The sequence below is a fragment of the Aquila chrysaetos genome, chromosome 19 (genome assembly GCF_900496995.4).
Source record: "Aquila chrysaetos chrysaetos chromosome 19, bAquChr1.4, whole genome shotgun sequence".
NCBI classification, from domain to species: domain Eukaryota; kingdom Metazoa; phylum Chordata; class Aves; order Accipitriformes; family Accipitridae; genus Aquila; species Aquila chrysaetos.
Genome location: NC_044022.1, coordinates 2,819,274 through 2,843,373, shown reverse-complemented (window position 1 = coordinate 2,843,373; position 24,100 = coordinate 2,819,274).

Below are 24,100 nucleotides of genomic sequence, written 5' to 3'. Positions count from 1 at the left end.
TCTTAGAAATCTCTGTGAAACACATTGGCCTTCATGTAGACCCTGGCACACAAGATGATGGTAGAGTGTGGGCAATGCAGATGGACTTGTGAGATTCCCTACCGACATGATGTTACACTCTGTTATTCCTCTTTCTCCTCCCCAGCTTGGGTTCAAGGCAGCAACAAAAGATGGGTTAAAATGCTAGTTCACATGGGAATAGCTCAAGCATCTTCGTTAATGTAGCTGACAATGAACTAGGCAGGAAAATATTGCCAGTTGCTCGTATCAGTGACTTTCTCTCCTGCATCTCCAAGTGATGGGTTTCACTTCCCTCATGTACAAAATCAGACCCTTCACTTGTTAATACTATTACATCCTTGCTCTACTGCTATAAATGAGCACTGCCATCTGTGCCTGGTAATCCTTCCTTGCATGTGTCCAGCATCCTCTTACAAATCTGTGTTTTTCAGATAGAAGCAATCTATAGTAGCACTGGTCATCTGCACTCTAACGCATGTCATCTGATCCTTGTTTATTTAATAAAGAATTTGTATTTGGAAACCACTGGCAGTAATTCAACAGTGAAGTACTATGGATTTAAGTATTATGGATTTATGTAAGTAGAAAGAAAACCAGTCTGGTTCATGCTTAAGTGATTATGTTGAGTCCTGCCAATTCAGCTGGGGGGGGAAAGCTCTCCACTTCGTAACTCCCCTGCTTGGCCTGTGGGACATTTGCCACAGAGAGGAAATGGGAGCTCCTTGCCTCATATTCCCTCCTGAGGACAAAAGAGCAGAAGAGATGGAACTAAAATAAAGTTGTTTTCATTAAAACTTCAGCATTGTAAACAAGGCGTCTGAATAATACACAGGATTAAGTTGCACAATTTGAGCCAAATGGAATGGCGTACCTAATTTTGTTACTGACAGCTGCAGTTTTGGCATTGTAAAAGTTAATTTCTTAGCTTTTGATTTAAGATCATTTTAACATCTATTACTACTTTCTTTTAACTGCGGAGCCTGAAAAAAACACAGAAAAAAATGAATCATCGAAGCAGGTATGGAAGGATCATCAGGTCCTGAAACAGAAGTCAATAACCTGATTTCACATTAGTTTAGACCGTCATTAAAACATCACATCCATTTAGAAATGACACAGCTGCTGAGCTCGGAGGAGCCATTCTAAACTGCCAGAAGCACCTCTCCCTACCCCTGTTTCTTCTGCACTACCACGTATACTTACACAGTGCACGTGGAGAATCCAGTTCAGAAAAGGCAGCCAAAAAACCAAAATGGCAGAATGACAACCTGGCAGCAGGTGAAAGAGTAAGAGAAAGGAAAATTGCATGCATAAATACAACACCAACATCCACGGACAAAGTTCAGGGAGAGATGGGTAATCTAATCTGGGTAAGGGCAGGAAAAAAACCCCAAACAGTTGTCCAAAAATTAGGGCTCCTCTCAAAAAACCCTGGTGCTAAAATTTTGATGCCATAGAAATCCTGAAGAAGAGAGGGGTGTGAGAGTGGAGGCGGTGTGGGGAGAGATGTGCAGCAGCCCAGCCGTGGGTGTACAGGAACATGCTACAGCAAGCAGGGCTAGCGAGCTGGCCACAGCCCCTCTGGCTATAGCTCTGCCATCTTTGCTCATATTCGTTAGTACTCTAAAAATAGCCCAAATACAACTAACCAGAAAGTGTAGTGGTATAATCTGGCCTAGCCTAAGGAGGTGACTCATTTGAAATGAGATATGGGCAGATAAACCCCATGTAAGTCCCAGTAAACAGCCTCCTTTCTTGGCCTGCTTAATATTTTGAACATAAACATTTGTCATGTCACTGTTCGATTGGAAACTACCCCAAATTCTGAATCTCAGTCACCCATGGACGCCCAGAAATCTCTCTCCTGAGGTGGTGATGGGCACTCTCCCTTACAGCCACAGAATCGCGGCTCTGTTGAGGTTGGAAGGCACCTCTGGAGATCGTCTAGTCCAACCCCCAGCTCAGAGCAGAGTCAGCCAGAGCTGGTTGCCCAGGACCGTGGCCAGGCAGGTTTTGAATATCTCCGAAGATGGAGACTCCACAAGCTCTCTGGGCAACCTCTTCCAGTCTTCAATTACCCTAACAGTAAAAAGATGCTTCTTATGCTCAAGCAGATTTTATGAGAAGAGTCTGGCTCTGTCTTCTTTAAACAATCCCATCTTGTATTTATATACATTAATAAGATCCCCCTCTGAACTGAAAAAACACACAGAAGTATCATCATAGCCTGTGTTATAGAAGTGTCACCTGGGAATCAGAAAACAGCTAAAGCCACGTGCCATGTAGTGTGGATGTGGCCGACCTGTTCCAAAAGCAGCTTAGCCCTGAGCAGCACGGACACAAGCCAGACTCTGCCACTTGGCCTGTCAGGGACTAGTCCCTTGACCTCTTCTCTTTAGCACGACAGACATAACCTTCAGGTACACCCACACCGTGTAGCTGTTAGCTCACTCTCCGGCTCTGGGTTTCAGTGCTCTGACTAGTTTTCTCTAAGTCTTATCTGCTGTAAAGGGGTGGCCCATAACAGAGAGGGCACAAAACAGTCAGTGTTGGTCTCAGGGCCAGGGATCAATCCCTCACCTTTAATTAGCAGTAGAGACACAGCCAAAATTTCAAAAGGCAGTGTTTGCACCCAGGATATCCTATTACCTTGTCATTAGGAGACACTCCAGAGCAGAGAGGCTGAGTAGAGCCATCAACCCTTTGATGAAGTGCTCTCAGAAGTGCTGTAATTGCTCTGCTGAAGTTGAGAACTGACTTTTCATATGGTCCTGAAGTCTCCTCAGAAGGATGTTCTGCCGTGTGGATCCCAGGGAGATGAGGACACCTCACATTTCCTTCTGGCTCCCCATCCTTTCCACTCAGACAGCCAAATACTGGATTTAAGCAGAACTGAGGTGGGCGTTGGAGAAGCGTATCAAGCAACGCAGTATTAACATGGAAGGAGTCCACAGACTCTGTACAGTCAGTGGAAAGGCAAAGGCACTGAAGTTAGATAGCACATATCTCCACGTGAAGGTCTACAGGGGAATCCACTTTTCTCCACTGGCACTAAATTTGCAGTTCCGTTGAGTCGCCTGACCCAGTCCCCCTTCCTCCTTGCTCTCCCCACCTCAGAGCAAGCAACACGAAAGTTTGGTTGGCGTAGCAGTGTCCTAGCTAAACAGGAAGGATTTCATCGTAAACAACTACAGCCCACTGAAGGACACACATCCAACCCCACTGAGATTGGCAAGAGTTTCCACAATGAATTCCAGCTATAGACTCCCCTAGCTGGTTTTACAGAGCTCGGCTCATCAAATTTACAGGGGTGGTATATACAACCTGTTGTATTCTCACAGACGGTTGTGGGATCACAGCGGGGCCTCCAATATTTCTAAATTTAGTTTCACAGATTTAATACTTGAGGGAAGAATAGGACAGAAAAGGTAGAAGACAGTGCAAAATAGCTTCCAGGCTCACAGAAAGGATCATGAAAATTTGAATTACAGTACTAAAATGTCCCAGGCAGGATTTACTAACCTCTGGCTGCAGGACTCCCTCTCCTGCAGCTGCTTTCAATAATGAAGTCTCAATGCCTATTGTTTTGTTCCTTACATGCAAACAGTTCCAAGCGGTTGCTTTAATTATGCTGAATACAAAGCTGCGATGTCTCTGGCCAGAATTACTTCTGACGGCTATAGGAGTTGCAAGGCCCCAGTCTTGCAGGCCTCCAGAATTTAACCTGTCTGCAAATGATAACTTGCGCAGCCCCCAGGTTCTTCTTGTTGGGATGAAAACAGACCAAATGATGTTCACTTTGCTACACCTTTCAGCTTAAAAAAGATAAAATTTAAAAACCCTTCAGAAATCCAAAGAATGGGAGCTCTTGGCTGCTAGTTCATAAAATAGAAAGAAAAGAATGGCAGCTTGTTTGCTACTTCTTTTTGTTTTCAGAACAAAACCAAACCCTCTAAAACTGACTTCAGACCAAAAAAAAAAAAAAGGAAGGGCTGTAGATAAATCCTGAATTACTTTCTTAAGCTAAACCAAACAAACATGATATAAAGAGAACAGGCGAGACAAAGGGAATCCATAAAAATTTCAAAGCAATATGGAGCCACTTGTGAGCTAAGGTTTGATCTGTGTCATGATAATGTAATGCCAAAGTAACTCCAATGACATCAACAGAATTACTCTGGCTTTATACTACCATGACTGGATTCATAATCTGACACTGAACATATTTTTATTGAAGCCATCACTGCAGTTGCCACACTCCTTAGGTTTATAGATGTTTTAAAACTGTTCAGTGAGCTGTAGTTATTTCCAGGATATGGATATAGTAAAAGATATTAGCCAAAATGCTACAGGCCAAATCTTAACTTTGTACCAATTACTGACTGACTTGAGCCGTGCATCTGACCTTCTGTGTGCTGTGCACAGCAGTTAGGACAAGACGGATCTGTAGAGTGTTCTCATCCTTTTGCTAAAGCGCTAAACAACATAATGAGAGCGGTCAAAATTAAATGCGAGGTCACCGAAGACTCAGACTTGGGACTGAAAATATCCCAGCAGAATCCTATCCTCTGGCATGTGACTGAGGCTAGCCTAAGGTAAAGACCACGTTTTGCTCGGTAAGCTTATGGGATTTTTCAGTAGAAGCCTGGGCTTGACTCAGGGGGTCCCTTCCCTTCTAATGAGGGTGAGGGCCCTGTGTCCCTCAGCCAAGAAGCTGACTGAATTCCAGTCTATGAAAGCCTTGATGTGTGAGAGATTTAGAAGCCATGCAAAATTTATAAATTTGCTCTCTGCGGTAAAGGAAGCCTGGCCCCGGCCGCGGTTGCGAAGTGGTGAGGGATGGAACTGAAATGAGGTATCAAGGAGGATGAAGTGCAGGATAAAATGGAGGGGAGGGAACTGTCGGAAATCAGAGCTCTGTTTTCTGCATCACAGTTGGAAGAAATAAATCCGTTGTTTGCATTTTTTAAAGCTGTATAAAGGACTTGGCCTCCCAGCAGTAAGTCAGCTTTCAAAATCTCTAGGCAGCCCAGAAAGAGTCAGACTCTCCAGCTATTGCCTGAAGAATGCTCAAGGTCTTCATCTCATTTCACCTCATCATTTTTTCCCCCCAAAACATTCAAATGGCTAAGCTCCATGTCATCATCTGTTAACTCCTCACTCTGTATCTAGTCCAGTTTGGTCAAGTTCATCCAGCCATGGTCATGCATTCCATAAGGTGGACTCACTCAGCTGGTAGCTGCGTTGTTCTCATGGTCCCTATGTCACCTATTTATTTGCCTCCTCGCTTGCTACTGCAGTTAATCCCATAATGTGTTTTCACATTCTTTTCCTTCTAACATCTTAATTTTTTTCTGACACTGTTTCACCTGACACCTGCTGACTCTGGAAGACTTTTTACCTCTGCTGTGCCAAGCAACTTCAGCTGAGAGCAGGACAGAACAGGGTCGGATGGCTGATACCCACAGCCGCTGTCTTTGCACGTGTGTGTGTCCACTAATGCAGAGACACCTTCATACCTACGTGCTGAGTCTTCTCGTTAGGACAGGACAGTATGTTCCTGCCACAGAGAAGAGCCAAAATCTCTCAGCTACATTAACAGATATATGAAGTAATTTTACATTGGCGTATAACCTAGAAAGTGCTCTCCCTTCCTTTCTATCCAATTCAGTGATGTTGGCAAAAATTAGTCTAAAAGACAAAGAAGGTCTTTTATTCATTAAAAAATTCATAAAGTAGTCCTCATACATAGACAAATGTGATGTGGTCTGTAAAAAATATATTTCTTGACGTATGAAGATAAAGTTACAAGTCATATTGCACTACAGCATCCTGAGCATTAAGTTGTAGAGTCAAATGAACATTCTGAAAGAGTTTTGATATACAAATCACTAAAGAAAACAAGCTTCACAACAAGAAAGAGAATAAAATTAATAGGACTTATTCGTAATTTATTTCTCATGAGTGAACTTGCTACCAATTGGCCAGTCATCTTATATAAAACAATATAAAGAGATAAAAAAAATACTACAGTATATCCTATCTGCTGTAGGAAATGCATTCTGGAATAAATATGGTTTTAAAAGTCAAACTAAAGAAGGTTCTTCTGAAAGCAAAGGAAACTTTCAATGTCCCCAACAGAACTATAACTGATGACAAAGAGTAGTAATTCTCCTGCCTGTGCAATCTGTCCTACTCAGTGTCCTTGGCCTAAGGAATGGGATAGGACGTAGGGTGCCAAAAATTCAGTAACATTATATTCTGAAATTAAAGGAAAAATTGGCAAAAGAAAATCTCTCATCATTTTTCTCCACATTTTTCTCTTCATTGGAATAAGAAAAGACAATAGAGTAACGACCAGCTGGTGAATAAAGTGGCCTATAGCTTCTCATATGGCAAAATAATCAGAGAAGTTCAATGTCAAAGCATCTGCTCCATGCAGGATGACATCAATCCAAGCTTCTAAGGGAAGGGAAAACCTTTGCTGCTTAGACAGATATTAAACCTTCCTGGAATCTGAAATATATGTCCCCTATTAGAATAGTCATTGGTGCTCTTCAGAAGAATTGTCTCCTACAGTAGCTCGTAGATGAAATCAGGACAATTGAAAATGTTTATAAAAGATGGATATGTTTGATATCATGACCTATAAGAGCTTGATAAGTCAATAAAACTTTCAGAGCCCACTCAGGAGATGAAAATCCTGGTGAACTACAGCAAGACATGAAAAAAATATTTTTGCAATATAGACGTTTCAGATCTGTAAGTCATCTGAAGGGTTCTCATTTCTGTTTAAAGGACTCTGGGGAGAACAGAGCTTGGCCTTGTTGCATAAGGGGCTCCTGTAAGCTGTTTGGTCCCACCTTCATGGCTTGGGCAAATGCAATATACCTACGTCTTTATGCCTCTCACTGCACAAGTGATCTTCCATGGTGAGAATGACCTTGGGGGATCAGGTTGGTTGTGGGGCCACAGACCACACCGCATGAAGTGGCTGCAAAGCCAACTCATGACAGAGACTGACCAATTTGCAGGACTGTAGGTCAAAAAGATGGAAGAGAGATGCCTTTTTCACCCCTCCCTGCTATCTATATTATAGAAAAACCTCAATTATCTCTTAGCAGTAAAGATTCTGAGACACATGGATGAATGGATCTGATTCCACTAGCACAGAGCACTAGTATGCATGTAAATTAGAGTTAATTATAAGATGTTCAATCCTTCAGTATAATTCATATCTTGGGAGGCCCCAAAAATTATTTCATAGAAAGTAAAGGTGCCTTTCTTTTAATTACAAACTCTAAGTTATGGATTTGGAAAATTGAAAATTCTTAAAAGCATAGTTATTCTCTACTGACTACCGAATTTTAAAGTATCATTAACTGGAACACATAAAACAAGATTAATTTGGATCACATTATGTCAGTAATGGCTCATAAACATTTCTGCAGGCCTAAGTTTTATCCCAGAAAGGAAGCAAGTGCTGCACTGGCAGAGCCCGAAGGTGCCTCCTGACTGGAGGTCTGGCTCTGGCTGCAGCACATGCCAGAAACCTTGGGAGAAACCTATATGTGACACCATGACAGTCCCACAGGAGGGAGGGGAAGGATGTCTCCAGTCTCCTGAATTCCTGGGAGTAACAATCTCTATCATCCAACCTAGAATAAACTTCTGATTGCTCCCTCTTCTTTCCTCCCGTTTGAATGAAACCACAAATAACAACAAAAGGCAGCCACGTGTTAAATGTCACAGAATATGCTTACTGACATATATATTAGTATGTATGCATTATATATGCTTTTAAATAAATAAAAAAGGTTTATTTGTTTAAAAATAATGTTACAATTTTAGATTAGCCTTTTATATTTTTTTCATACTGTACGGTTGTTCCTCTATTTCAAGAATATTTGCCATCTTTCTACAAAAATAGGCTACTTCAATTCTATTTTATGACATACTTTCTGTTCTTATCTTGTTTCTAGCTGTTCTGTGTGACTTTTGACTGTGTTGTATCCTCTGTATCTTGCTGTTCTATTCTTCCCCAGAATATAAATGCCAGCTTTATTAAATCTGCTGTGACACCAATCCTACACAGAAGTATTTGGGGCCCTAGCTGGATCTCATTGATGCCAATGGGAAAATAATTGTCCTCTAAATTAATGTTGGCCAGGCAATAGGCTTGTCATGTCAATAAGGAGAAAACTATTGCCCAGCTGTTAAATTTAGACTATTAATACAGAAAGAATTCTAACCATTTGCCAGACTACTTATTCTTCCTCCACTCCCGTCTCCTGCCCTGTGCTCCTGCAGTTTGCTGCTTCCCATCAGAAGTGCCTGTGTGATTCTGGAGGGCTAAACCAGGTTGCCTATGTGTGGTCAGATCCAAACCCTTGCAAAACAAACCAACCGGACAAATCCCGCTCTTTTGACAGGTTATAGGAAGACCGGGCATGCGCTGACTCAGTCTCAGAGGCCAAAAAACCCACTGGCCCCTTTACCCATGTGTCCGGCTTTCTGAGGATTTGGCTTATGTACAAATATAAACTAGACAAGAGGCAATTCTCCAAACTGCTCAACTATTTAAAAAATAGGTTAAAATTTTAATGGAAATGCTTAGTCTGCCTTGTCACCCAATTACTTATCTGACAGGTTACATTTACTTCTATATATCTCATTAGCATATTTGCCTACTGGCTATTTAACCTGTGAATACATTTACCACTGTTTCAGCTCACAGGACAACGCACCATGAGCTCATCTGCCTGCCCGGAATGGACAGTTTATTACTGCACCCATTGTTTTTCTATGTATTAGTCTCGTTTTAATCCACGACAAGACTTCATCTATCACTCTGTGGTTTCTACGTTTACTCACAAACTCCTATAAAAAACTTTTATCAAACCTGTTCAAAGGGATAGAAGAACTATGTCCATTTGTTCTCTCCACACTAGTTTGAAAGTACTTTCAAAGAACACTAGTATGCTAGAGAAACATGATTTTTAGCAGCTGGCTATATTCTAGTTTTCCTTTTACTACCACCCACTACTCAGCAAAGCTTTTGTGAGCTGTGCTTTCCCCAGACTGAAAGCATATGCTGTGGATTCCAGGTAGGTGACGGTGCAGGAGGACCTGAGAGCATATATCACAATGAGCTTACCTGCTGATCAGAGACTGCTATTTTTCACTGCCTCCCTACAGTTAGTAGAATATCTCCATACAATAGAGACCAAATGAGAACTCCCTGGGCTCCAGCTGAGATACTTGTTTATAATCTTTGCAACCCTGTATCTTTTTTGTTTGGGGGAAATTTCCCATTTTCCTACCATAGAACAATTCTTAAGAAACCACGTGGCCGTTGCTATAAAGGAATTGTCTCCAAGCAGAGATAAGCCCATCTTTTTCCACCTCCTGCTCCCTTTGAAGCTTGGCTTGGGCCCGTCTGTGTGAGCAGGCTGATGTACAAAGACACTGAATCAAAAGGAGGCAGCAGGGGATTGCAGAGAGCATCAAGTGGCTTCCCAGCCTTATCCCTGCCTCCGTAACATGCAGTATGCCAAGTGAAGGCTGGGAAATGAGTACAGAATCCATCCTGACACCACAAAATACTAGGCACTGTTTAGGCCACTGTCTGAGACTGCTGCTGACCCAGAATTGTCTCCCCTTCTCCTTTACTACCCTGCCTGCCAGCAGCCCTGTGCTGTATCTTGAATCACAGCCCAGGCCACCTTTGCGATAAGACATGAGCACACTGCTCTCTGCTCATGTTTGTTATAAAATATTCGTCCTGATGCAGTTATACAACGTAATACAATTGTACTGGAAACTGAGTAACTGCATTAGCTGAGCTAGTACAGTTTTCCTTCTTTGGGCACAGCACCACGGCAAGGAAAAACCCAGTCCCTGGAGCATGGCCATTCACGCTCGCATGCAAAAGACTATGGAGGTGAATTGTAAGCTCTTTTGTTCATGACTTACTTAACCACTGCCTTGCACAACAGGGACCCAGTCCATGGCCTGGCGCACTAAGCATCTCAAAAGTGCTGCTGTAACTATGCAACAACTACTAACGCTAGCAGGCAAAGTATCATCCATTTCAAGCTCTGATTTTATACAATGTTCTGCTTCGTCCTTTCTTAACGGGATTTAAAAAAATGAAAATCATACCATTCAACCAAAATCAGTTAAAACAGTGCTTAGTTACCTTTGGAATACACAGACAGGAGCCTGTGTAGATAGGGACCAACAAACAAAACCTCTCCTGTTAGAGAAGGGAGCACCCTATGCCAAGGATGAACAGCACCAACGCTCCAAAAAGTACTTGCACTTTGCCACTGACATACTGCAGAGCCGCTCGCAGGGTGCATGAACACAGTGAGGTTTTATCTTGACAAACTGACTGCATGACAGCCTCTTCACAGAAGCCTAAATTTCATCTGAATACTAATGCTGGCATTGTGTTGACTTTACAATGCAGAGTTCTCACACTCCCACTATCAGCTCAACCACCGTACAAATTTCCTTCATTACTGCTGCGGCTTCACATTCCAAAACCCTCCCTTGCAGGAAATTACATGCATTTCAACATTGACAACAAGCAAGATCTGACAAGTAAATATTCTGCTGCAATGGGATTTGAAATCTGGACTTCAAATGCTTTCATCTCCAGATGGTATCGTATCATAGGCTTTTTCACACGAAGCTTTAAAATTGTGTGTCCCCTTTGCAAAGCCACAAAAAGAATCACTGAAGAGTGTGAAATTTCAATTAATATTGGCTCCCAGAAGTTAAGCCAATTAGAGAAAAATATTCAGTATATATACCTTTTCAAAAGGCTGAAGATTGGAAAAATCTTAAAAAAAAGTATTTTGAAAGAGAAAGAAAAAGTTCCTGTCTTCTTAATTACACGAATGAAAATCAAAGTGTTAGAGTTGCTACTTCAAGTTGTACAGGTAATATGAAAAGAAAATTATACAGAATCAATATCAGCCCTGTCCTCATTATGCAATGATGAGAATTTATCCCACACAACCAAATCCAAATCCAAATTCTAATTTGAGAAGCAATCCAGCTTGTCGCAGATTATCTTTGTTGGTGCTTTACGAATACCAAAAGCCCTTCCTTATAGGGGGGAACTGCCATCTACCAAAGTGGGGGATGAACGCAGCTGGAATGTGCTGTGTTTTGCCAATCCCAGGCTGTGAAAAATTCCCTTTAGGGTCACAGGGCAAGTTTCAGCAGTTTTCAGGCTGTAATATACTGCAAAACTGGTAGAGCCCAGCAGGAGGGAGATGCAGCTTACTCCATCACAGGCTTCTCCTCTGCTGTTTCTGCAATTCAGCACCAATTCTAAGCAACAGAATAAAATTCAGCTCTATGATACAAGTAGGCGTGATTTCCAACCTTCCTTTCTGCCATTACTCTGTGCCATTATGCCTATAAAGCCCTGAGATCAGTTCAACGGGCAGCAAGCTGTGCCTGAATGGTACCACAGGCACCAGTACTGCGCCACGCTTACCCTATGCCCCCCTTTTATGCTTCAACTATTATCTGTCTGTGTGTAACAACCAGCTTTCCACTTTCTATTTCATATGAACCTCATCATTTCAGCACTCTACGTGTCCCACTGCATCCCACACGCCTATACCCATGCCCTGGCGGGCAGCAAATATGTGTGAAAGAGCCAATTGTTAGTGCCTGTCAAAATAGTAAAAGGCTCAACTATAACCACTTGTCCCCTGATGGGTCTGGATTTCTTTCCTCTACCCACACACTGCTTCATATGCATGTTGTGATATGGTACCTATGAGCCTGGTACCTACCTGTCTGCCCTTTTGGTTAAAATCAGACAGCATTTTAAGAAATTACTGGGGAAAGGAGCGATCGGCAGACAAGGCAACATGGTTGCATGAGCTGTGTATCCTTTGGAAACCACGAAATAAGTAATTGGATTCTGTAATAATTGACTTTGTCTAAGTGGGTCTGAATAAATCCAAAGGACTAATATTTGTGAAAAGAATGAATGAAAAACTCATGATCCCATTTATTTTTCCTCCCCAACTACCTGCTGCCAGCACAGGTTAGTGTTTCTCCTCTCTTTGTTTACTGCATGCAGTTCATTTTATCTTCAGGCAGGCATATATTTTAATCTGAGCTATTCCAGGAAATTCTGTAGATGTTGTGGAGTTGCTGCAGATTTTCACCAAGGTAACTAAACTCAGAAGATATATAAATATATATTTTTTTCTTTTTATTTTGCTTGTTTTTCAGTTCTGTGCCCAGCCTTTCAGTTCTTTACATCTGCATCGCTGCATCAATTCTCCACTTCAGAGGAATATTCCCCGAAGTCTCTGTTCCTTGAAACACAGTATTTTCTTTAAAAGGCAGAAATGACTTTGTGGTCTGACACTGGAATACCTGAGGGATTTCTACTGAACTTACCGTGTGAATGTTGACAGAATCAGCAGGAGACAAATAGAAGCTTTACTCTTCTAAACAGGGTTGTGGAAATGCCACTGTATTTACAATGGAATGTATAAATCCCCAATTCCCTTTGTTCATTGTTCTGCAAGAACTTGCTTAAACTAAACTAAACAAAAAACACTTGTGCAGCAATTCTGTTATATTACACCAACAACAGAGGAATAAATGAATATGCTAGTCACAGTCTATAGCAGTCTCTTTCCAAAATTCCTTGTTTTCCACTGTACTGATTTATGCCTAATACAGAAGATGACTTTTCATGCACAGGTGTATTATTGATGTTATGTTAGAGGTAATATACAGCAAGGCCTGCAATAATAAAACAGTCACTGGACTTTGGTTGACAAAATAGGAAAAGTCACTACCTGTGAATACTTCCTATGTTTGACTTCTCATTGGCAGATATCCCACCAGTGGGAATACTGCTGGGAGACAATGCTCCACTTGCTACTAAAATACTCTAGTCTCATCTTCATTCGGAGTGCACGTGGAGAGAAGAGCCACATCCAACTCTATTAATTCTTAAGTAATCAAAAAAACCCAGTGTCAATCAGAACCTGAAAGACTCCAGAACACTACACAGTAAGGGTGGACAGAGAGTGAGAGGACAGGACTAAGTGAGTAAACAACTAAGATTAGATTAGGATAGATTTATACCTCATTCTGACCCACTTCTTTTTACAAAATGGGGTGAATTACTTCAGACGTGTTTTAAGTTATATGCCAACACTCTCTGTCATGCGGCACGCTTTCCTCAATCATCTTTCTTCTTAGAAAGAAAAAAGACACAAAAATTGAAAAGCAATGTATGCTACTCCCTTCTTTCTCAGAAAAAGGCCATGGGACATAGTGAGGTATGCAAGACCCTCACCATTTATTCTAAACTGGTAACATGACTAAATTTGCATTTGACGTCTATAAGCACAACAAAACCCAGGGCACAGAAGGCAAAAATTCAGCTGCACACACAGAAAACCAGGGAGAATATGCAGAAGTCAAGAGTCATACAGTTCTGAACACTGCATTAAGGAAGGGTAACACGACATGTCTCTCCCATCTCTTTCTGGCCTGCATGTATAAAAATACCTCTAGCCCACTTCTGTTCCTTTGATGCAAAGAAGTTTGCATCAGTGTAACTGAGGGTATGTCAGCACAGCATTCAAGGCATAATTTTGGATTGTGTGGATATACCCAACTTTTAAAATACCTAGTTCATGTACTCAAAGCACTGTAGATGTGGATGGAGTCCAACACATGTTTTCTGACAATGTTTCCAGAAAACATAAACTACTGAAATTTTGTCCAGACTGGGTCCCATTATAGAACCCATTCAACTCCATTCTTTCCAAACCCAGGATAAACTAGCCACAGACATTTAAAAAAAAAAAAAAAAAAAAAAAAGGATACAACTCTTTATTTGGGTTATTATGACCATAGTACTGTGACACCACGTCTAGTGGCATTAGTATTGCAGCCAACAGCTGTAAATGAAATGTGCTTGGGACCATGCTGGCACTGAGGCCAGCTGGGACACAAAAGCCAATGGAGGCAGAACAGCCATGCACCCATCCTGCCCACTGAGAGAGTCCCTGGCCTGTGCCTACTCCTGATCTGTGGCCAGCATTTGTGCATGAGTACAAGCACGGTCCAAATTGCGCCAGCATGGTGTTGAAGTGAGCCAGAGACCAAGCTAAAGGATTGGATCTCTGCTCACCCACATTGCTTAACTCTTGGAGCACGTTTTGGGCTACCCTGGGTCTCTCCAAGACACACAGGGACAGCCTGGCAGAGAGCTCACTCCAGGGACTGTCTCCAACAGGCAGTAGAGGTATAACTGCACCAGGAGTGGCTTACAACAGTCCCAGCTTCAGGCCCTCAAACTCTCCCCTATATCCTCTGGCCGCATCTCAGGGTATGCCAACGCACCTTGTTTCACACTGTGCAAACAAGACTGCAGAGAGCTGCAACAGAGGTATCACATTATTTCAGGCAATTCAAGCAGAAAAGGAAAAGAGCCACGAAATAATATTTACGTCTTTGGGCCTCAAAAGCATCACTTGAGGCCCAGGGAGACCCACAGCCAAGGACCATATAGCTTGGAAGAAGTTAGTGTGCTAGATGAAGAGCTTGCCCTGAGTAATCTGGATGTGAGCCAGCTTGCCCCAAATTGCTCTGCAGCACCCTCCTATTAAGCAGTACAGAAATAGGTTATGAGGTATTGCAGACATGCAGAATGACCAGCTGATTCTTCCATTCCCCTTTCTACATCCATTACATCTAGAGCCTTCCCTTTCTCACCCCAAAATATCCTCTCTGCAATTTTCATAGCATGGACAATATGAACTTCAATTTAGTGGTCCTTTCAAATCCCTTCAGACCCTCTTGTGCACTGCATATTTACAGAAGGGATGTGATGCCCCTTGAACTGTCTGGCACTTTGGGTCAATTTTAAAGTGGCCCTCAAATCCAGGTCTGCAGGTCTATCTATACCATAAACCTCTGTATTTGCCCTAAAGCAGTCCAGTTTGAAACTACCATGCTTCAACTCACCCTAATTCACCCCTTGACTGCCTCTTCCTTCAGTTTGTTCAGCTTAGGCTGAAGGTTTGGGAATGGGAGGTCAGTAAGTGACTGTCTCACAAACTCCCTCATATTCCTCACTTCTGACCCCCAGTTCTCTGGTACCTCTCTCTGCTGTCCATATGAAGAGACCAGCTGGAAAAAGAGCCAGGAAATTCACACACCGCTTCCGAGGCGGCCTCTATTTTGCAGCTAAGAAGCACAAAATGTGGGCTGCTCTGCTGCGCATTATGAAGAGAGATACAGATGGTGTAAGACAGCTCACGTGGTTCAGAATAATTGAGAGGGAACCTCAGGATAGACCTTACATATGAATGTAGACATATTATACTTCCTTTGCAGATGGTGCACACCACGGCATATAGATGTACCAGAAGCTCTTCACCCCACAAAAGTAAAAGCTGCATGCCTTCTAAATAAAAAAAAAAAACCACCACCACACAGCTAAAATGAAGCAATCAATAATCTTGCCACTAGGTCTATTTCTTGAGTTCGACAAGGTGCCTGACTGATCAAAAATAAAAAACATTGTCTCTTTCTTAAATTATGGACACAAAGAGATTTCAGTTTTGCTGGTGTACACGCAGGAGAGAAAGGAAGAAGAGAGAGGATTCTCTCCCTCCTTTTTGAATGACACTGGGGATTTTTTTTTTAATCAGTTAAAGTCTGATGCTGCTACACTGCAATCAGAATAAGAAGTTCTGACTATATTATACTTTTTCCCCTTTCCTAAGCTGTTTCTACTTTCTTGCTGCAAAATGCTTCTAGCTGTAAATTATTTCTGCATTTCAGATTTATACAGAAATATGTATAAACCAAATGAAGAAAAACAAAAATATATTCATGCAGCTGTTTCTGCCTATCACCTTTAATCTTTCATGCACTTTAAAATATGTGCTTCCCACAAAGGGAGAGAGATCTATTTTTGCTTTATGTGAATATAAAAGTAATTTGTTGCCATAGCAATATTTTTCCATCCAAATGCTCTGAACACCACAGTTGCTTCAGGTTTTGGGCAAACTGTAACTATCCCCAAAAACATGTAAAGCGTTATGCTTCAATAACCTCTTCAGTTCCATTATAATCACATCTTTCTGCTAGACATTATTAACAAAAAATAATTCAATACAGATGTTTATGTCTATGCAAGCTTACTCCCAGAGACCACTTCCAAATTCGTTTGCTTGCATCTTGTTTAATTCAATTTGCATTAAACTTCTGTAGAATGGACTGAACCCCCCCCGTCTCTATCAGTGGGCCAAATTCTGAAGTCCACAGGAACGGTGCACAAATCAAAAGATGTTAATGCCCTCCACGCTCTACTTTCTTAAATCCCTCCCCCCTTGCATAGTGCGCTTTAGTAGGGTTCTCAGAGATGTTAGCCCTGTTCATTTCCATAGCAACCCTCTCCGCAGAGTGGAACAATTTGTTAAAATTGTTGGGGTTCAGCCTTTGAAAACAGCAACACCACAAACACTGGTACGAAAAGCCTGCCAGGGCTTGGGCTAGGAATCACAAGAGCACCATTTTTTTCACCTTAATTTTGACCCTGTCCTGGGAACAGCAACTTCGATGGCTCTGGGAGGACATTTCATGCAAGTTGGAACTATGGCACGCAAAACACAGCGCCTGGTTGAAGCTTACTACGTATTCTTATTGCAGTATTACATAATGTTTAAATACAAATAAAACAGAAACCAAATGAAACATACAATCCTCAAGATCTTAATAAAAAAACCCAAAACCAGAACACACAGATGTTGGCAGCTTTCCACTCTCTTCCACCTCCACCTTAAGAGCGATTTCACAACACAGGGGATTTGTGTAAATCGAGGTCGACTGCCCCAGCCCACTCACAGCGCTCCCAGGCATGATGCCACATTAAACTTCATCAAAACCTCCACACTGGCCACCTGGTGCTCATACACCCTGTGAAGTTCTCCAGATGTGACCAAAGCTGAATCGCTGTGCGATTCGTTTGGAAAGAAGGCACTGTATGTGTGCACGTTGTTTTTTTTACTGTTTCTCACTGGATAGGATTTGTGCACATGTAACTGTCCTTGTTACCTTGAACACATTTTCACCATCCCTGACTGCTTGTTTGTCTGTTTTGCTGTACACTCTTGAGCCTGCGTGGCCTTGCTACACACTCAAGAGCCTGTAAACCCTTTGGGGATATTTATTATATATCCCACAGGGCCCCAGCCTGGTAAGCTTTTCTGTAAGACTACAATATAAACACTAAATAAACATGCTTGTTATAGGCCAGACATGCTAACACAGTATCTTGTTTCTTAAAAAATCTATCATATGCTTTCTTAATCCAGATGTAAATCATGATTTACTGTCGTATTTATATTGTCACCATCTGTTTAAAGTGGACATGAAATGCAAAATGGTCTTTTTTTCCACTCTCTCACAGCCAACCTGAAATGAAACATGCATTTTATACTTCTGAATACAACTGACTCCGCTGCAGATGGCCCTTCTTTTGTGCAATCATCTGCACCGGTAGTGCCTGCATGTGGCTTTTATATAGCAACACAGAGAGGGAAAGGAGACAGCACAGAACAGCAATGTAATTGCAAGTCCATGAAGAGTGATCAGGGAGTCTTCAACAGATAGATATTTGCAGTATATAAACTGCCATAACATACTTGCCTTAAGGGGAAGTTTCATAGTCAGCTTACGACAAACTAAATCCACATGCTATTGCAAAACCATGAGAGTTCTTGCCTTCCCTTTTGCCCCAGTCTGCAAATTTCTGTCCACTCCCTTCTGTCAGCATTAAAGCAAGACTGGGAAATCGATCTAGCCAAAAACCTTTTTCTGTTTTTGAGTTTTGCCGTGTTAGTTTTCAGATCTGGCTGATCATGCAACCAGCCACGTAAACCCCAGTGCAGAGTGAAATTACCACTTTCAAGGGCATCACAGACATTGCAAATGGAAGTCAGTTAATCCCTGTTGTGAAAGAACACTCTTAACTGACTAGATTTCATATTGATAGTGTTCTCTACGGGGTTATACACAAAATAACTATCAATCAGTATCTCAGGCAGCTTACTGCCAGAGGAAACAACTTACTGTAAACAATGTTTCTGCAAGACAGGTGCATATTTAGATCACTATTTTACAGACAAGGAAAGAAACTGAACCACATTAACTTTTATCCCTAAGGTCGAAGAGAAAATACATAAAGCAGGATAGGAGAGATCTTCTGCCTCTGAAGTCCTGTATCTTAACTACAAGGCTACCTTTCTTTGCATATGCACCTCTCTTTCATGTGTGAGTGCCTATACACATATCCACATAAAGATTAATGTTTCATAGAGAAATCTGTCTAACACCATGAAAAACCAATTTTTTGTGGTCAAAACCAAAATAAAAACTAATTTTATAAGCTCTACTAAATTATAGGAGCAATAGAGAAAATTAACAAGCAGAATGTACACAAAAGAATGTTGTACAGCATCATACACAGGCTTCATTCTTAGTAGCAAAATTGTTAACTGGTTTTTACACCTTGGAATAACTAATAAAGATCCATTCCATATTTTACATTGCTGACTTCCAAATGTGTTTTGAGATGCTTTTTTTTTTAAATGTGAAATTCAAATATTTTTGGTTTACCAAGAATCAACAGGTGTTAACAATATCATTGCATCAAGGCATAGTGCTTATTACTATTATTTTATTGTTAAGTCCAACTAAATACCACTCCATAGGTAGGGAACATAAACTATTTTAAACACAATGGCAGATAAGCTCTGGTTTTGCTTGTATCAACATCACAGTTTTAGAAACGCCAGCTAACAATGAGTGTTATTGTACCAAATGAGACAGGTGATCAGGTGCTGAACCATTTTTCTTCTGGCTGCCTACTTTCTCTCCACAGTCAGGCAGTTCCACAACTGGCAATGCTCCAAAAGGCGTGGAGATTCATAAATGCAAATATATGTATTAAATATGCAAACATTATGGAGCAGTGTGCCCTGAAATATGCATGTTCTTAAAACATAGCAACATAGTTTCCTGATAATACCTAATGACATCTGACAGCTCATATTCTAAACAGATTTCCTTCTGGAAGAAGAATTAGCGGGGAATACAAACAGAGGGATAGAAGAAAGTAAAATAAGTATGTTTACAGGAAGAAAGAAAATGCAAGGGCAAATATAAAACTCCCCAACGTTGATCACGCTACAGAAACTCCTGACCATATTGCAGTACACGGTGCAAAAGGTCTGTTCCCCCAAATCGCATGGCAGAGGGCTTGAGAGAGTCTGGGAAAGGAGGGAAGTGAACTTGGGAGCAGAGGTACGCCGATGAATCTGCAAGCATGCAGGCTTCCCAGCCAAATTCCTCTGGAAAGAAGGATGAAGCAACTGTAAAGGTACTCGAGGGGGGCAGATGCACAACCCTCGCAGACCTCGCCAATCCTCGGCTCATTTATCATGTTTTAGGTCAGGGCTTCACCCTTCGCGAGGTCAGGGATTTGTTCCTCCTTTCAGACACTGAAGCATCCATCAAAGTTGTGCAGTATCCAGCCTCACCAGCTGGAAATAACGTGCCAGAGGACGATTTTATTCAAGTAGGTAGAATACTGGGAGGGCTGTTCTCACAGTTGCCTAAACGCCCTTTAACGCCACCCTGACAGCCGAAGGCAGCCATGCGGCGTTGAGATCCCACCTGGAGAAGGCAGCTTGGTGTCGGACCAGCATAAAAAACCCCTCGGCGGCAGCCCGTGTCCTTGAGAAGTCCGAGGAAATGGAGCCACGGGCAGCGCTGGGCTGGCCGACCTAAGGAGCTGGCGCCTAAGGCACCCCGAGGGGCCTCGGCCCCAGCGAGGGGCTCCTGGCTCCACGCGGAATTCCCTTCCCGGGGAATGGCAGGCGGGACGCCGAGCTGCGCGGGGGGGCTGCCGGCTCCCGAACACCCCTCTCCATTCCCGCCTCACACCCCTCTCCGTTCCCGCCTCACACCCCTCTCCGTTCCCGCCTCACACCCCTCTCCGTTCCCGCCTCACACCCCTCTCCATTCCCACCTCACGCCCCTCTCCATTCCCACCTCACACCCCTCTCCATTCCCACCTCACACCCTCTCCATTCCCGCCTCACACCCCTCTCCATTCCCACCTCACACCCTCTCCATTCCCACCTCACACCCTCTCCATTCCCACCTCACACCCCTCTCCGTTCCCGCCTCACACCCCTCTCCATTCCCACCTCACACCCCTCTCCGTTCCCACCTCACACCCCTCTCCGTTCCCACCTCACACCCCTCTCCATTCCCACCTCACACCCTCTCCATTCCCGCCTCACACCCCTCTCCATTCCCACCTCACACCCCTCTCCATTCCCACCTCACGCCCCTCTCCATTCCCACCTCACACCCTCTCCATTCCCACCTCACACCCCTCTCCATTCCCACCTCACACCTTCTCCATTCCCGCCTCACACCCCTCTCCATTCCCACCTCACACCCCTCTCCATTCCCACCTCACACCCTCTCCGTTCCCACCTCACACCCTCTCCATTCCCGCCTCACACCCCTCTCCATTCCCACCTCACACCCCTCTCCATTCCCACCTCACACCCTCTCCGTTCCCACCTCACACCCTCTCCATTCCCGCCTCACACCCCTCTCCGTTCCCGCCTCACACCCTCTCCGTTCCCACCTCACACCCCTCTCCATTCCCACCTCACACCCTCTCCATTCCCGCCTCACACCCCCTCTCCATTCCCACCTCACACCCTCTCCATTCCCACCTCACACCTTCTCCATTCCCACCTCACACCCCTCTCCGTTCCCGCCTCACACCCCTCTCCATTCCCACCTCACACCCCTCTCCGTTCCCACCTCACACCCCTCTCCATTCCCACCTCACACCCCTCTCCGTTCCCACCTCACACCCCTCTCCATTCCCACCTCACACCCTCTCCATTCCCGCCTCACACCCCTCTCCATTCCCACCTCACACCCTCTCCATTCCCACCTCACACCCTCTCCATTCCCACCTCACACCTTCTCCATTCCCGCCTCACACCCCTCTCCATTCCCACCTCACACCCCTCTCCATTCCCACCTCACACCCTCTCCGTTCCCACCTCACACCCTCTCCATTCCCGCCTCACACCCCTCTCCATTCCCACCTCACACCCCTCTCCATTCCCACCTCACACCCTCTCCGTTCCCACCTCACACCCTCTCCATTCCCGCCTCACACCCCTCTCCGTTCCCGCCTCACACCCCTCTCCGTTCCCACCTCACACCCTCTCCATTCCCGCCTCACACCCCTCTCCGTTCCCACCTCACACCCTCTCCTCGTCCCCTGCCGTCCGGCCCACAGGAGCTTCCCCGGCCCCGGCCCGGGCCGTGCCTGCGATCCCTCCCTGCCTCACGGAGAACGGCTCCTCTCTGGGGCTTCGTCGCCCATCCCGCCATCTCTGTATCCCCCCGTAAGTGAACTAGAGGGGAAAAAAAAAAAACCCACCAGGGCCGTACCTGAGGTAAGCGGCCCACCTGCGGCTGTCCGGATCCCTCCATTCCTCCTCCAACGCTCCCCCGCCTCAGGCAGTGCTTCTGAACAGAAACGCCGGGCATTTACCCAGGTTCGCGACACGCTGGCAAGCAGGTCCCATAACTCTGACCGCGTATTTCAAAAGGGGGAGAAAAATCTGTACGGTTCTCCGGCTTGTTCTGAACAACGTGAAGAGGGATGCGGGTCACGCGGGTGGGTATAAAAGAAAAGGATCCGGGGGCATGGGGAATACTGCCCTAAGACAAAAAGCGTAGCCCTCAGACCTGACACATCTCATGAGCTAAAAGAAATGGAGAATTGAATATAGCTCTGGCCAGCTCTGGCCTCTAGTCACTGTTTCACCACTGACTTGCCGCACGAAGTTGCTCTGAATCATTGCGTTTCTTCTTAGGTTTTGTTCCTTTCCGAATAGAGACAATGCATTTTGCCTTCCTGTGAGGTGCTTCGGCTTCCATGGAAAAAAAGAGGTATATGTGAGTCGTCTTGTTACTTAACGTGTGAAATCTGCCAGGCAAAGTCCATCATTTTGGTTTGTATTTGTGCAGCACCTAGTGCAATGTGGGTCCTTTTTTACTAGGGCTTGCAGGCACTTGCAGGCAAGCAGAAGGACATAGAGTTAATTATACTCATGCATGAATGCATGAGGAAAAATATTTTTTAGAAATAAAAGCAAAAAAAAAAAATTCTGGAAGACTGTCTCCTGAGGCAGCCTATTTGCATCAAAACCCTTTAGAACTAACTGAAAGAAAAAGCAGAGCAAAGCCAGTATCTGAATGAAAAAAATAAACTGTCCTAACAAATACAGTGTCTGTATGAACTGTTCAAATCTTGGTCTTCCTTACAGAACTAAACAAACATACTAAAGACACATTATCTTTTAATTTCAGCATTTGTTCAATTAATTATTTGATATCATGCAAAACCCCCCAAGAGATAGCCAGTTAAGGTCCCAATACTATAAATACGTGCATGTGAGGGTTTTCTGATTTAGCAAGTTCAGGTGATCCATCTGTATAAGAAGTTAGGGATAAAACCTGAGTTCCTGATCACGCTGATTCTGCAAATCCTTGCTTAGATGAGTAGTCCTCACTCATCCGAAATGAGGCTTCTGTCTGTGGTTTTTCTCCTTCCTTCTTTCCTTCCTTCCTTGTTTCCTTCCTTCTTTCCTTTTCCTCTTTTTCTTTCATTCTTTTCACTCATTCTGTTTGTTGTTTTTGCCAGAACTTTTTTTCTTTGATTTCTGCTCTTTTAGGAGCCATCAGCATTTACTCTTGGCAGTAGTTTTGTTTACACAGACAGGGAAGGCTTACCCACATAAAAGGAACAGGCTTACATGCCAGATTTCAGTGGAACTGGACTTTTGTTCCTTATCTGCTGGTGTTTGTAAGCAATAAAAAAAAATTATACTGATCTTGCTCTTGGGAGAGGTCAGTGGGAACCAGTGTTTGTCATCACCAGTCCACTGTGACTAACATTTAAGAGTGGCAATCTAGTCCTAAGTATCCCAGTTCTTTTTCTAGTCAACTGCACCTCGGAGAGCCTCCAAAGGTGTCCCAATCCAGCTAAGTTAGCTAAGAGCAGGAGTTATCTCCTTCTGGATCTGGCCAGTCCTTTTAAAGTTTTAAATCTTTGCTTTAAAGGCTGACAATTTTTTACTCTTACACTGCTGCCTTCCACTGTGCTCTTTTTTCATCTTCTCGCCAGCAAATAAACTTCTCTGTCAGTACAGCAGCTTGAGTATGGATTTGCAAAAGCAGAACTTTGTTTTATTCAGTCTCCAAAGGTCTTTAAGAAGTGGCTGCTCATTTATATGTCAACCCCGCTTAAAGCATGAGGGCAAATCCTCTGGGTGTATGAGCAGAGCTCATTAAATTCGGTGGAACCATGGCTCCAAGTCACCCAGAAGTCTGCTGTACACAGCTGCCCAACCCAGGAATTCACAAATAAAACAATCTGGTAAAAAATTATTTGGTAAAAAATTCTTTAAGGATGTGTCATCACATATCTTGCAAATACTTTGCATTTCCTTTATATACATTATTTGACTTTAAAGGTTGCAGGAGGGGAAACTCCTACAGCATTAGAATATGAAATTAAACAAAGGATCCTGTCATTTCTCTACTGACATGCAGTCTTTTATTTTTCATTATGAACACTGTCTAGCCCGTGATTATGCTGACCCTTTACTTCCTCTGGCTGTGCACTTCTGCCTTTATTGTACAAGGCACCCAATTTACCATAAATTGTATATTAAGCAAATAAATTATTAATATATTTGTAACCTGGAACACAGTTAAAATGCAGTTCTAGTATGCAACTTGGATGGCTGGAAAAACTGTTTTCAGTGGTGTATTTGCATCTTACAGCAGTGACTGAAAAAATTATAAAGGAGTAAAATATATTTGCCTGACATTTTTTACTGATCTGGGACTTGGTTTTGCTGGAGAAAGAGAAAGAGGACATCAGGAATTTGGGAAA